Raw genomic sequence first — 15122 nt, forward strand, 5'->3', positions numbered from 1 at the left:
TCCGAACTTTTTATATGCCTCTATGACATATTGAAAGTGTAGTAACTCTTTAAAGAGGAAATTGTCCAACATGTCTACCAAGATGCGCCAAATTTATCACACAGCGTGCACCACTTTGATCAGCTTGGCGCATCTTCTGACTGCGTGGTCGAAGTGATAAATGTTAGACAGCATTGGGAAATCTGCCCCAGTGTCCTTAGATGACTGGTCACTTAGGACTCCAGCATTCGAACCCCAGGCCATCACCTCTACATTCACACGAGCGTGGCAGATTTACGCGCGTAAAAAAACTTTTACGTGCATAAATCTTTCCGCGTGCATTGCATGGGGCAAGTATTTTTCACGCACTCGCAAGCACTTGGTTTGCCACCTAGCTTAGGAAGTCATAGCATATATCAATGCATGCCACCAGCTCTTCAGTTATACAGCAAATGGCATATCTTCGGCTTCAGGGCCTGGAAAATCCAGATGTCACCCGCGCTCTACGGCTTTCTGGAGAAACGTCCTGAACATACTTAGGAAGCTGCTTGGGAACTGGTTTAGACACACTATTTTATGAAGGAATCTGAATAATTACTGTTCGGGAATATAATTAATGGAAACACAATGATTTGAACATTTCCCTGTAACTTGGAGCGAATACATACAGGGTCCAGTAAAAAGTGGCCTGAGGATAGACCTTTATTATCTGTAGGTGTGAATCATTGCAACACTTCACGCTGCTTGTTACATTTGTCTTCTGCACGACTTCCAGACATGATTTTGTTTGTTGCTACCAGCCCATCCCTTCTGAATCATTGCAGTTTTTAATCATAAAGACGTTTTGTGCTGATTTATCTGATGTAGGATCATTGGTATTCGGCACTAGAAGGTGACGCTGAATGGAACAACTCTCCCATTTTTTATTGTGAAAAGCATTTTTTTGCAGGGATCAGTAGATTGTGTTAGATGTCACAACAAATGGAGATACTTTTAGGTAAATGTTAGGTCTCGTGCTTCTATAAAGCATGTATCCAGCCACATATGAGAACCATGCTTCTGACGTACATTCAAGGGTTATTCCCATCTCCGACATTTATGGTATATCTACCTCTGGAACCACCACCAATCTGGAGATCCGGGTCCTATAGACTTGAATGGAGAGAGACACACGTGTGGCCACCTCACTATTTAGTCGGCGGTTGGATGCGGCTGCTACCTGCCACCTCGCTTGGCAGAATAGAGGATAGGACCAGATGGGTAGTTGGCCCATATATGTGACTCCTATCCATTAGACATGTGACATATCCTGTGGATATCCAGTGATGTCTGCCATTTTTCCCTTGTAAGATCTGCTGTTTGTGGATTCTGGGGCAAGCCGGTTCTGTCTGACTACTAGTGGCCAGCCTTATTAGCTCTTTCATAGGGCTAATTTCCCGGTCACCAATTGGTCCACCATCTATATTGACGACCACTATCTCCCCCATAGACGTGTGCTCGGATCAGCCACAGGCTCGGTTCACACAAGTGTGGGGAAACTCAGACTTGAAAAACTTGACATTTTTCATGTCTGAGGTGCCCTCGTGCGGGTCCCGTTTTCACGGATCCCCATAGACTTGAGCCTATGGAGGGATCCGTGAAAATGGAAGATAATAGGATAATGTCCTATTTTTTTCACGGGAAAAAGAGCAAAAACCACGGCGCCACATGGTGCAGGTCAATAGGTTAGGCAGGTAAAAGGTGAAGATGTACCATGCTAAGGACAAGGGTTTAAGTCGCAAGAAAAATCCACAGGTGCTGCTGCCAGATCCAGGCCGGTTACCATAAAGGTAACCGCTTGACGAGATGAATGAAGAAGTGAAAAGAAGGATGGATCTTTTTGAGGCGCTGCTGCGTGGTACGATCAAAGAGATAGGCAGGTTATTCGGCAATAAAATCTGTTTTATTTGGGAAGTAGGTGGCTACGCGTTTCGATGCTGCACTAGCGGTTTCCTCAGGCCTGACACTGACTGCATTGATCAGCTGAAATTTTGCTTCGTCTGCACAAATGGGTAAATAAACCGTTTATCTACTTTGGAGTGCTGCCTCTCTCCCATTTTTGCTTAAGAGTGTATTCAGATGTTGACGTGCGGTCAAAACCGAAGCAAAACAAGCATCAGAAAATCATTTACTGCATTGAAAAGCACATGCAGTTTTCTGATGCGTTTTTTTTCTTTAAAAATGCAGTATTAACCGCAACTGAACTGTAACGTCTAAACACATGCGCAGGGTAAGTTCACACGTCGTGTAAATACCGCAGATTTTCCGCAACAGATTTCATTGTGTAAAATCCACGGCATAATACAGTAGCAGCAGAGTGGATGAGATTTAAACAAATCTCATCCACGTGCTGCGTAAATGATGAGCTGAAAAACCGCAAAAATTGACCTGCGGTGTGGTATTTTAATCCGCAGCATGTCCATTGCATTTGCGTAATCACTCTTTTTGCTGCGGGTTTTATCCATTGAATTCAATGATGAGGTAAAACCTGCAACAAATAGCAGATGTTGCGATTTTTGCCACAGAAAAGCTGCTATTCCACCGCAAAAATCACAACTCCGGATAAAAAATAAATCTTATACCTACCCAGAATTCTATGCTTCTTTGTCTAGGCCGGCCGCCTGGGATGACGTTTCAGCCCGTGTGTCCGCTGCAGTCAATCACAGGCTGCAGCGGACACATGGGATGAAACCTCCCAGGAGGACCAGGCTGCAGCGCAGAGGAGGGATGCGTCGCCGTGGCTAAGTAAGTATGGAATATGGTTTTTTTTTACGCGCAGTTTTCCACAGCGGACATTTCGGCTGAAAAACTGCACCACAATTTGGTGCGATTTCTCAACCGTAATTCCCTGCGGCGCCCAGGGTGGATATGCAGTGTGCATTTATGCAGTGTACCTGCCCTGTGTGGACAATGCCCTAAGGCTGGAATCACACATGCATTTTTATTTTTTTTGTTAAACAAAACCGGAGACCTATTGGTCTTTTATGTATCATTTTTCTATAATTTTTTTTATACACCTCTGGTTGTTGATTCCAAAAACTGCGTTGAAAACGGCATGTGTGATTTCAGCCTGTGAAAAACATGATCTGGAATCCGTAACCAAATGTTTGTCAATAAAGGATATGTCGGACGTGACATTTATAAGTTTACAAGTATTTGTATTGTATTTTATTTCACTTTTTTTTTTAAACCAGTAGAAAAACAAGGAATGCTGGAAACAAGGAATTATTTTAAGTGTTTTTCAGTGATGGAGAAACTACTGTAATTCGATTCACCACCTACTTGTATTTTTCAATGGAAATTAATATAGCTGGCAGCCTGAGCCATAGCATTGTTAACAAACAAATGTATCCGTTCTATCGACACACAACCTGAAACTTTTTTATATATTTTTTTAAATTAAATCTCTGAAGATACTTGAATGTGCCGGATGAAGCAGATCACCCTGGCAAACTGTGGCATCCGTGCCACAGCTTGCACGAAGGGCATGGTTTTCTGGCGAGCAACCCTCTCCCGGGTCCCAGCGCCGTTATGTGCTTGGTGGCGCTAAACACGGAGAGAGAGCGGCACTGCGTTTTGGGTTTGTCGGCACTGAACTACGGCAAGACGGAGTTCTGTATCCACTCTCTCCTTTGTGCACCCCCCCCAGCTGGTGTTTAGTAGCTGCTCTTTCTCCGCTGTGCAGTCCCCCCAAGCTATGTTCAATAGCTCATCTCTTTCCTGTGTGCAGCCCATCCGAGCTGATGTTCAGCACTTATATAAATGTAATGTTTGCACGGCACACTGAGCCCTAATGCACAGGACCATGTGTGCAGTCCCGTCCGTGATCCGTGGAAAGATAGATGTTATATCTTTCCACGGATTGGAGAGTTGATTCTATTTCCACTGACCCGATTCATCCACTAAAGTTAATGGATCTGTCAAAATTATCGCATGCCGTGAAAAACGGCCCGAGTGGCACTCGGACGTGTGCAAGAGGTCTAAGTACTTAATCTTAAACTTTTTTTTTTTTTTTTCAACACCCCGTACAAAAAAAAGTTTCCCGAACCCTGGTGTAGAGGGTATTGGAGGTCCAAGACTTATTGCTGTAAATGACCCTATATCAAAATGGCTGGTGTATATATTGAGTTTTGTATGTTAAGACATGGAAGCATCATATTGCACCAAAATATTGACGTGGCATGCAATAAATGTATTTTGTGTGCTAAACAATTTTTACGCCTACCTCACCATTTTTTTTTTATTTTTCTTTAAATGTCTAGAAAAAGTGTTGTCGAAGAGGACCGGAACCATGAGATTGCATAAGGACATCTCTTACGCTTATTTCAAAGTGTTTAGCAGCAATTTATAGGAAAATGTCTACCCACCTTTTTTGGTTTGTGGTGTTTTCGAAGTCCGTGCTGTTTTTATCAAAACACAGCATGCTAGAGGTGTTGGGGGAATTTATGAAGACTGTCCTTTCATACGCCAATACTTCTCCTAAAAGAGCTGGAGTAAGTTGCGCCTAATTTATCAAGAGGCACACGCCTTTTACTAAATTAGGTATGTTTATGGTTGGACATGCGCCAGAAAGGCAAATCTATGGCAGGTATAAATTTGCGCTATAATTTACGCCAATTTCTTGTGGTGTTGTCAGTTGGTGCTCGTTTTATTGGCAGAATATCTGCCCATGTCAAAGGACCTTAATACAGTTCAAGCTGACTCTAAAGGTGGCTTAGGGTGTTGTGCGAACGATCGTTAAGCCGACGTCTCAATGAACATTTACGATAATATTGCCCGTTTAAGTCGAGTAACGTGCCCATATATGTCCAATGAAACTTGAAGGTTACCGGCCGTTATATGGCAGGAACTGCACCCCACCTATACTCCTCCTTTGTGGGTTGGCATTTCCAGAACGATTGTTCATGGTCGCCCGAGTGCCCTGTACACATTCAACCTCTTCCAATACGCAAATGAAAATTTCCTACCTGGCCGATTTTGGTTGAAGATTACGGTGGGCCATCGTTCGGTTGTAATGACCGTGCAGTTATGGTCGAAATCGTCCCCTTTCATAAATTTTCGTCTGTGTATGGCCGGTATTCAAGATGTATATCTCTGTACGTCGTAATTAGGACAATTTTGGCCTTTTGATATGAAACTACAGTATGTAATGGACTTCTTTTTGTTCTACTACTTTTTATATAAGTTTTCCAGAGGAAAGTAGTCTGTATGTGGTGGGAGGAGTGGACACAGCGAGTGCTATCCTGTCCTTGTTCAGTTATTTTCCATGCCAGTCGATCTGAAAAACACATGAATTGCCCCGCTGCTTTTGTCTCCACATGCCACATTTTGCTCTCTGCAGGAAAGTGTTTTTTGCAGCCCATTTTATACACTCAAGTTTCTGGATCAATGATACCCATTGAGAAATCTTTTGATTTTTCACCTCTTTGCTTCTGAAAATAATAAAACGGTGTGTTGGCTTTCTACGTGCTTATGGCAAATTCAAAGGCGCCTCTTGTCTTTGTGCACTTGAGCTTCTCTTTGCTCTAATGTACTTAGCAAAATCCAGCTTTATGGTGTAAAATGTACCATTGCAGCCTCCTAGATGCTCTAGTATACGGTGTTGGAACGTGAAAGCGTTCTCTCTATTAATACATTTTATAGCAGGTTATTCAAGAGGTTGTCCAGGAATTTTTAAAAAAAATGACAGACAGCAGAAAATGTGCATAAAACAACTTTCCTGGAGATAAGTGGCAGCAATCTTCTTGGACATCCACTCATCTCTGCATTTTTATTTAAATATCTGTAATGTTCAACAGATTCTTTGGAAATGAGTGCTGATGGCTGTTTACTGTTAGTCTGGCCGTAGACGTAACATGGCCAATAATTTGACCAACAGGGCAAACCTCCGTAAAAAGGAAAATATTACCACAATCTGTCTTCTGAAAGACTTTCTCAGACCAGAGCAGATCTGTTATAAAGTATAGAGCTGACCATACAACAAGTCAGCCCATGATCAAATATATATTGATCAGCCTGGTAGTCCCCTGATGGGAGACGTCAGGGGAAAGAAGGATCCAGGAGGTTGGGAGATAAGCAGCTGCTAGAGGTATACAACAGCTAATTCCCCCCTCTAAACAGGCAGGCTCGGCCGAATACTAACGTTGTGGTAAGCTAAACACCTTCCTACCAAAACGTATTGAGATAAATGTCCGTAGGTCTTTCTGAACTGTTTTATGAAAGGTGAAGACTACGTTTTATAAATTGGGTAGAGGGGGGTTCAACCGGGTTCAGGGTATTTGCATTGGACGTAAAGTGAAGCAGTGCAGAGGCTTGTGAGTTCCAGTTGCCTGGAAACACCCCTCTGACAGGGCCGGATTATCATTGAAGCTCCAGTTCCTGGTCCCGCTATCCTCCTGGCTCTGCAGGAACTCATATACTATCGTCCTTAGGACACGGATACAAATGACCACACTGGCGAGGCAAGGGAACTCTCCGTGCTTTTCTTGTGATGCTGGTGGCGCGTCAGAAGGGACCAGACCTGCATTACGGGAGGACCACGTGGTAACAGGGACAGGTCAGTGTGCTCGTTGTGGCATGGGGCACCGTGGCACTCTTTTACATCTGTGGATTTATCTACAGGGGCACTGTGTGGGGCACTATCTACATCTGGATTTATCTATCTGTGTGGGGCACTATCTACGCTGGTTTTTACTCTGAGTATTGGTTATCATATATCCACTATCACTTTTATTTTAGAGCTTCTCATATAATAAATATTCCAGCCATTTCAAATTGCGCAAAAACCAGAGGGTTACAGGACCGTGGCAAAAAGAACTTGTTTTAAAAAGCATACACTTGGACCCTCCCCCCTTTAAAAATCCTGCATTTGCCCCTGAAGTGTCAATGGTAACACTGGTAAGGGCTTGCTGGCCTTCTTTCGCTCCCGTATGTGACACACTACGCCAGGCAGTGTTTGAGACAACCTGCTTGTGATATCATAGCGGCTGATGCAGTAGGTTTTGGCACAGGGATGTTTCTTTTGGCTGCAGACAAGAAGGGAAGAAGAATTTATGTTTCTCTCTGGCTAGAGAATAGCAAACAGGATTGCTATGGTGACTTGTTACTAAAAAAAGGTTTTGCTACCTCATAAGACATGACCTTACCATAAGGATTTCCTGAAAGATGTTTTATGTATTAAATCCCTTAATTGGGTTTGAACCAATATTAAGTCAGACTCATTCCAAAGGCATGTACTTGTATATGTTGGATAACCTTTTCGTAGGGCGTCCCTCCTCCTCCTCCTTCCATTTCAGTTTGTCCTTTCCCTTTGCCTTCATTCAGTGGTGTAATATTTAGATGTTTTACTTTTTCTCTGCAGTATTATTCACAGAATAAAAATATATCTTGTGATATGGGTGGTCTGTAAAGGCTCTTTTACAGGGGTCAGTGATCGCATGTACAATCACTAAACCCTTATCCAAAAACTGCATGTGTTTTTACTGCAATTAATGCATTTTTCGGTAAGAAAATGCATCAAATTGCAGTAAAAATTGATGCATTTTTCCTATCTGGTTTTAACCGCACCTCAACGCAATATCTGAATACACCCTCAACCCCTTCACAACTGCCATGCGGCTATATACATTCCAACTGCCGGTGCTCTGTGCAGTTGTCACGTATATAATCGTTGACAGCCTGAACGGGGTTCAATGAGTGCAGTGCTGCTTCAGCATGTGCAGCGCTGCACTTTCATGTCTCCCGGGGTTTTGAGAGCCCCGAAATACACCCCGCACTATAGATAGCACCACTCACAACCCTCTGTAGATAGCTCAAAAACCCCTGTAGAAAGCGCCACCTGAACTCCCTCTAAGAGCAGAATCCCCGGTGTCCGATCGCGCTGGCCGCGGATTCCGCTTCTAGAGAGAGCCCCTAACGTCATTGGCATCCCCAGCTACTGGAGAAGCCCCTGGCGTCACTGTTCATATATGGACAGAGACATCAGGGGCTCCCTCTAGGAGCAGAATACCCGGTGTCAGATCGCACTGCCTGGGGATTCCGCTTCTAGAGAGAGCCGCTGATGGGTTAGGGGCCCTCCCTATGAGCAGAATGCCTGGCTGACCCTCTTCCCGGGGATTCCGCTACTGGAGAAGCCCCTGGCATTATTATCCATACATGGACCGTGACGTCCAGGGCTATTCCTGGAGCGGAATCCCTGCTCTGACAGGGGTTTCCATTTTTTAGAGTTCATGCCTGGGGCGGTGCCATATACAGGGGGAGTGGTGCCATCTACAAGGGGGGTGGGGGTCGCTCTGAAAATGGCCGTGTGACAGATGTTTTTCACTGTCGTGTAAATAAGGTCTAATGGAAAAATATACACATCTTCTATGGTTTGGACCCAATCTTGGTTTTGGCTTCTAAATACTGACTAAAATACAGCCGTGTGAAAGAGCCCTGAGGCTGCTTTTACATATGCATATTTTCCATCTGTTTTTTCAGTCCGTAGTACGGAACTAATGAGGCTATTCACATGGGCGTATTGAATGCGAGTTTATTTTAAAAACCGCAGCATGCACTAGTTTCATCCCTATTGCGGCTGGAAGTCTATGGAGAGTGATTCAAATCCCTATGTGATTCATATTGCATTCGTTTTTCAACTGAGTTGTCTTATGTTATTAGATTATCCCCCCTAGAAAACAGATCATCAGTATTACGGATCTGTAATATGGATGACATATTTACGGTATATCATCCGTAATACAAATGCTTTGCGGATCTATATTCCTGGCATTTGCCAATATGCTCGTCTGTAAGAGGCCTTCTATACAGTTAGGGCCAGAATTATTTGGACAGTGACACAATCTTCATTATTCGGGATCTGCTGCCACCACATTGGATTTGAAATGAAACAACTGAGATGCAATTGAAGTTTAGACTTTCAGGTTTAATTCAAGGGGTTGAACAAAAATATCCTGTGAAGCGTTTAGGAATTGCAACCATTTTTCTACACAATCTCCTCATTTCAGGGGCTCAAAAGTAACTGGACAAACTGACATTACCATAAATACCAATACTTTGTAGAGAATCCTTTGCAGGCAATGACTGACTGAAGTCTGGAGCCCATGGACATCACCAAACGCTGGGTTTCCTCCTTTGTGATGCTTTGCCCGGCCTTTAATGCAGCGTCTTCAGTTGTTGCTTGTTTGTGGGTCTTTCTGCCTTAACCTCTTAACGCCGAAGGACAGATATATCCGTCCTCTGCAGCTGCTAGTTCGCGCAGGAGGACGGATTTATCCGTCCTGTGATGGCGCGGGTACTGCCACTGTACCCATGCGATCAGCGGCAGGAGCACGGCTGTTATACACAGCCTGGCTGCTGCTGCAACTGCCGGAATCGAAGCGCGCTCCGATTCCGGCAGTTTAACCCATTAAATGCCGCTGTAAATAGTGACAGCAACATCTAATGTGTTTGACAGAGGGAGGGGGCTCCCTCTGTCACCCCATCGGTGCCCCCGCAAAAAAATCGCGGGTCACCGTCATGTTTCCATGGCAGCCGGGGGCCTAACAAAGACCCCCAGGTCTGCCTTCAGCAAATGCCTGTTAGGCGATGTCGGAGGCATGACCTAACAGATTGCCTGTCAGATTTACACTGACAGGCAATAATGCTTTGGTATACTAAGTATACCAAAGCATTATATATGTCATCGGCAGATCGCATAGTGAAGTCCCCTGGTGGGACTAAAAAAAAGAAATGAAAATCGGTTAAAGTTTGTGGAAAAAAAAAAAATTTGTCAAAATCAAATTGAGTAAAAGTGTCAAAACAAATAACACATACACATATATGGTATCGCCGCGATCATAACGACTTGAACATTAAAATGAACACATTAATTAAACCGCCGGATGAATGGCGTCCAAAAAAACCGCAAAAAACAACGGCAAAATTCTCTCCTCCCATTCCCCCCATAAAAAATTTAAAGTTAATCTATAAGTCCTATGTACCTCAAAATAGTACGATTGAAAACGACACATTGTCCCGCAAAAATCAAGCCCACATACGGCCACATCGACGGAAAAATAAAAAAATGACGGCTCTTGGAATGCGGCGATGGAAAAACAAGTAATGTTTTTCTAAAAGGGTTTTTATTGTGCAAACGTAGGAAAACATATAAAACCTTTACATATTTGGTATCCCCGTAATCGTGCCGACCCATAGAATAAAGTTAGCATGTTCTTTACACTGCATAGTAAACGGCGTAAATTTATAACGTTAAAATTAATGCTGGAATAGCTGCTTATTTTCAACTCTCTCCTAAAATAAAGTTAATATATTATAAGCATCTAAAAATGTTACAGTTACAAAATAGAACTCGTCACGCAAAAAACAAGCCCTAATACGGCTATGTCGACGGAATATAAAAAAAAGTTACAACTCTTGGAATGCGACCGTGAAAAAATAAAATAATCCTTGGTCATTAACGTGCAAAATAGCCCGGTTATTAAGGTGTTAAAGAGACTGTCACCACATTATAAGTGCCCTATCTCCTACATAAGGAGATGGGCGCTAGAACGTAGGTGACAGCAGTGCTTTTTATTTAGAAAAACTATCTATTTTCACCACGTTCGGAGCGATTTTTAGCTTTATTCTAATTATTTTCTTAATGCCCAACTGGGCGTGTTTTTACTTTAGACCAAGTGGGCGTTGTACAGAGGAGTGTATAACGCTGACCAATCAGTGACCAATCGGCGTCGTACACTTCTCTCCATTCATTTACTCATTTACTGCTAGATCAGTATGTGCTGACTTATACTAACACATTAACATTACTGAAGTGTTTAGACAGTGAATAGACATTCCTTCCAGCCAGGACGGGATGTCTATTCACAATCCCGACACTTCACTAACGTTTCTGTGGTACCTACAGCAGAGGAAGCGTAATCTCGTGAGATCACGCTGTAAATGACAGGTTACAACAAGATTACGCTTTGCTCTGCTGTAAGTCCCACAGAAACGTTCGTGACGTGCCGGGATTGTGAACAGACATCCCGTCCTGGCTGGAAGGAATGTATATTCACTGTCTAAACACTTCAGTAACGTTAATGTGTCAGTATAAGACAGCACATAGTGAACAACGCAGTGTCACTATGCGCTGTCTAAATGAATGGAGAGAAGTGCATGACGCTGATTGGTCAGCATCATACACTTCTCTCCACAACGCCCACTTGTCTAGAGTAAAAATACGCCCAGTTGGGCATTAAGAAAGTCATTAGCATAAAGCTAAAATCGCTCCTAACGTGGTAAAAATAGATCGCTTTCTAAATAAAAAGCACTGCTGTCACATATTATAGCGCCCATCTCCTTATGTAGGAGATAGGACACTTATAATGTGGTGACAGAGCCTCTTTGTTTTGTCTTAAAGAGGCTCTGTCACTACATTATAAGTTTCCTGTCTCCTACATAATCTGATTGGCGCTGTAATATAGATAACAGCAGTGGTTTTTATTTTGAAAAACTATCAATTTTGAGCAAGTTATGCACAATTTTAGATTTATGCTAATTAGTTTCTTAATAGACAACTGGGAGTGTTTTTACTTTTTAACCAACTGGGTGTTGTGGAGAGAAGTGTATGACAGTGACCAATCTGCATCATACACTTCTCTCCATTCATTTTTAGCAGTACTTGCAAAAAACAGCGTGATCTTGCGAGATCACGCTGTGCAGTCACATACTCCCATATTAACTTTACCGAAGTGTCTTGGGAGTGAATAGACATCACCTCCAGCCAGGACGCGATGTCTATTCATCACTCCCGACACTTCGGTAAAGTTTCTGTGAATGACCGCACACGTGACCCCTTTCTTTAAGCAAGTGAAATGCATGCTCGACCGGGTTGAGATCTGGTGATGGACTTGGCCATTGCAGAATATTCCACTTCTTTGGCTTAAACTCCTGGGTTGCTTTCGCAGTATGTTTTGGGTCAATCTGTACTGTGAAACGACGTCCAATCAACCTTGCTGCATTTGGTTGAAGCTGAGCAGAAAGTATATCCCTGAACACTTCAGAATTCATCCGGCTGCTTGTCTTCCGTCACATCATCAATAAACACTAGTGACCCAGTGCCTTTGGCAGCCATACATGCCCATGTCATCACACTGCCTCCACCATGTTTTACAGAGGATGTGGTGTGCTTTGGGTCATGAGCTGTTCCAAGCCTTCTCCATACTTTCTTCCTCCCATCATTCTGATCCTTCGTTTAATTCTGTTCCAGAACTGGGCGGCTTCTTTACATGTTGTTTGGTAAAGTCTAAACTGGCCTTTCTATTTTTGAGGCTGATTAATGATTTGCACCTTGTGGTGAACCCTATGTATTTACTCTCATGAAGTCTTCTCTTTATGGTAGACTTAGATACTGATACACCTACTTCCAGGAGAGTGTTCTTCACTTGGGTAGATGTTGTGAAGGGGTTTTTCTTCACCATGGAAAGGATTCTGCAATCATCCACCACTGTTGTCTTCCGTGGACATCCAGGCCTTTTGGAGTTCACGAGATCACCAGTGCGCTATTTTATCAGGAATGACCAAGCTGTTGATTTGGCCTCTCCTAGCATTTGTGCTATCGCTCTCTGATGGATTTCATCATTTGTTTCAGCCTAACGATGGTCCTTTTCACTTGCATTGAGAGCTCCTTTGACAGCATGTTGTGGGTTCACAGCAACAGCTTCCAAATGCAAATGCCACCCCTGGAATCAACTCCAGACCTTTTACCTGCTTAATTGATGATGGATTAACAAGGAAATAGTCCATGCAGCCCATTAAATAGCTTTTGAGATAATTGTCCAACAACCTTTTGGTCCCTTGAAAAAGAGGCAACTACATATTAAAGAGCTGTTATTCCTAACACCTTCCTCAAATTAGGATGTGAATACCCTCAAATTAAAGCTGAGAGTCTGCACTTTAAGCCCATATTGATTATATAACTGTATATTCAATATGTTTTGGTAAACCGCTAAAATGCCAAAACTTGTGTACCTTTCCAAATAATTCTGGACCGAACTAGAGCACACATTTTATTTTTTTGTGTACAGATCAAGACAATGGGAGAGTATTACCAAAACTAAAATGGTAGAATAGCCATAGCATCCAATCAGATTGCTGTTTTTTATTGTCTAAAGAGTTTCATGAAAAATAAGATCTGGAATCGGATTGGTTGCTTTGAGTTTTGATTTAATTTCTCCATTGTGTATGGTACAAGACATGTGTACACCACCACAATCACATTTTATGAAGTTACTGAGCATTTTCCTGAAGAAGTCAAGCAGATTTTCTGCTTCTCCGCAACAAATATTTTCATTTCTTGCTGGATCTGAATCCTGCATGTACGTTCTCATTACAAAAATACTGTAGTGTTTTCACAAGTGGCTTTGAGCTCGAATCTCTTCCGATTTCCATTCTTGGAGAAGTGCATTATCATTTTATTAACCTTGTTCTGTCAGAAAAGCAGTTAAAATGCTGCAGTTTTATGGTCTCATTTGCACTTCGGAGATTCAATTTAACTTGGAAAAGTGTGTTGCTAACACCGCCATCTGTTGTCTTGCGTTCAGTGAACCTAAATATCGTTATTTTTTTCTCTTTTTTTTTTTTTTTTTCTTTCAACCTTGGAAAGTGTTGTATCATCAGATTATTGTAATGGTGAAGGAGATGACCATAGACATGACTATAAGGCCTCATGCACACTCAGATTCCCCAATGTGTTAATGCATTTCCATTAAGCCCTAAATGCCCCTGTGTTAATTTACAGTGTTATATAGAGATTTTAAAAAATCTGAGCACGCTCCTTCGAATGTTGGACCAAGTCTCTGGGGGTGCCACAGAACCACACAGGGAACTGTGCAGAACTATACATTTCCATACTGCGCACTGAATTGCTTGTGTACAGGAGGCCGATGTTTAGAAACATTAAAATAAATCGGCTGCAGAACTAGCCTGAAAATTTGCACCAAAATATGTGCCAAAAACGTACATGCAGACCAGGAAAAACCCCTGCAAGCCGGCAATCCGCAGATCTGTTTCCGCTCATGTGGATAGGGCCATTTTTTATTTTTAGTACTGTACTTTGTTGCGGTTTTTCCACACCTGAAAATCTGCAACAAATACTTTATGAACTCCGCATGTACACTACCCATCCAAAAGTATGTAAACCCCTCACCATCACCGCTATATGAGCTTGTTGGACATCCCATTCCATGGGTGTTAAAGAGGTACACACAGTATTATCATGGCCCATTCAATCACTGTTAAGAATGTATTAATCATTGCAAATACAAATAATTAAGCTAAAATGAACCTGTTCTAAGATATTACCTTGTCAAATACCCCGTACTCTGTTGTTATCTGGTTGCTCCCTGTTCTGTACTGCAGTTGTTTGCTGTAGGCCCAGCGTTGGCAGATCTTCACCACTGTCATTATAGCGATGGTCTTTGTAAGCGGTAGTATTAACATTTATCCTACGCTGCACATAATTGGCCTATTCTAAACCCTGTAGAACAGTCCTATTCCATTATCCCTCCTCACCAAATTGTACAGTAGGCACTATGCATTCTGGTTGGCAAGTCGCCTGGTATCTACCATACCCAGACTCTTCTATCAGACTGAACTGTCATTCATAACTCTATGTTTTGTTCTGCTCTCGAGTCCAGTGGTGGCGGGCTTTACATCTTCCAGCTGACGCTTGGCATTGTGCATCTTAGGCTTGTGTGCAGTTGCTCGACTATGGAAACCCATTTCATGAAGCTCCTCTTGATCTCCGTTCTTGTGCTGATGTCCCTTTCAGAGGCCATATCTGAACTCTATAGTAAATGATGCAACAGAAAATAGGTGATTCTTGCACGCTACAGCGCTCGACGGCCCTGCTCTCAGAGCTGGCGTGGTCTACGGCTTTGTGTTTGGGCTGTTACTCCTAGACACTTTCTCTTTACAATATTAGCTCTTACAGGTCACCGGGAAAGCTCTAACAGATCAGCGTTCACAAACTGACTTGTGTCAACATACGTTTACTATACACAGGCCGGCACACTCACTACACAGAGGAACACACATTCACTACTGACAAACACACACATGAACAC

At 42.8% G+C, this 15122-nt stretch overlaps 1 protein-coding gene across 1 annotated transcript in view; it reads left to right on the forward strand.

The window, feature by feature from the left end:
- NDST2 (N-deacetylase and N-sulfotransferase 2) overlaps window positions 1-15122 on the forward strand; it is a 124376-nt gene that overhangs the window by 72053 nt on the left and 37201 nt on the right. The window lies entirely within an intron of this gene.

The sequence above is a fragment of the Rhinoderma darwinii genome, chromosome 11 (assembly GCF_050947455.1).
Source record: "Rhinoderma darwinii isolate aRhiDar2 chromosome 11, aRhiDar2.hap1, whole genome shotgun sequence".
Classification (NCBI taxonomy): Eukaryota; Metazoa; Chordata; class Amphibia; order Anura; family Rhinodermatidae; genus Rhinoderma; species Rhinoderma darwinii.